Raw genomic sequence first — 1136 nt, 5'->3', positions numbered from 1 at the left:
TCAGTTTGGTAAAATGCTAAAGCTGAATGATGAGGTATTCAGTGTGGATTTGCCTTGTCATTCTGAAGTGAGTTGGCCATCACAGGGACAGGTGTAGCCAAAATTTTATCTCTGTGGGAACAGAATCAGCAATGTGAATTATTGAACGAAGATTCTATAGGAACGCAGCATTTCTGTGTGATGCCATGTCAAATCAAAACAACTTGAATATTTCTTTGCAAGATTAAACTAAGTCTATATATGATGTGTGACAAAAAAATAAATCCAAGCATTTTGAAAAAAGCTATTTTTTTCCCAAAACACTTCTTCTTCAGAAGGAAATTTCAGATGAACATTTTCCCCAAGTAGTAAAAGTCATTGATGAGCAAGACAATGTATGAAAATCATGTGAAGAATACTCAGCTGTTAGAGACCTATTAATTGGGGAATACAAGTTTCACTGACTTTGAGATTGATGACATCACACTCAAATTAGCATTTCAGCCTTATTTAGTTGATATCACCAAAGCACCTAAAGAACTACAAATGGAATTAATTGAGCTCTCATTAAAATGACATTTTAAAGTCATTGATGCTAAAAAAGGTCCAATTGAAATAAGCAAAAATACAGTAGAATATTCATGCCTTCTGCAACATGCCAAAAAACTGCTTCCTTGCTTTTCAATCAGTTATTGCATGAAAAGCAGACACAGCAAAGTCATTAAATGGTTAGGTAACTTTAATATAAGGTTTTCATTTTTTTAAAATTACTAAGTACATAGTAATTAGATTTTTACAAAATAATGTATATTGTATTGTTAAGTATATCTAATTGAAGTTTCTTCTTATTTAATTTCAGCTAGATTATGCGGGCCTTCCAACATGAAAAAGCTCCCCAGCCCTGGTGTAGCCCACTACACACCTAGGCTATATAGTATAGCCAGCCTATTGCTCCAGGCTACAAACCTGTATAGCATGTAATTGTCCTAAACGCTAATATTTGTGTGTCAAATCATATCTAAACACAGAAAAGGTACAGTAAACATACAATATTATAATCTCATGGGGCCACCTAGCATATGCCATCTGGTATAAGTGTATTCTCCTGACATGGAGGAAGTAACAGAGAGGACAGCCCAACCCTGCTTTTTTTTTTT

The sequence above is a fragment of the Otolemur garnettii genome, unplaced genomic scaffold (assembly GCF_000181295.1).
Source record: "Otolemur garnettii isolate 467f Iridium unplaced genomic scaffold, OtoGar3 scaffold00172, whole genome shotgun sequence".
In the NCBI taxonomy this organism is placed as follows: Eukaryota; Metazoa; Chordata; class Mammalia; order Primates; family Galagidae; genus Otolemur; species Otolemur garnettii.
This window is presented reverse-complemented; position numbering follows the sequence as displayed.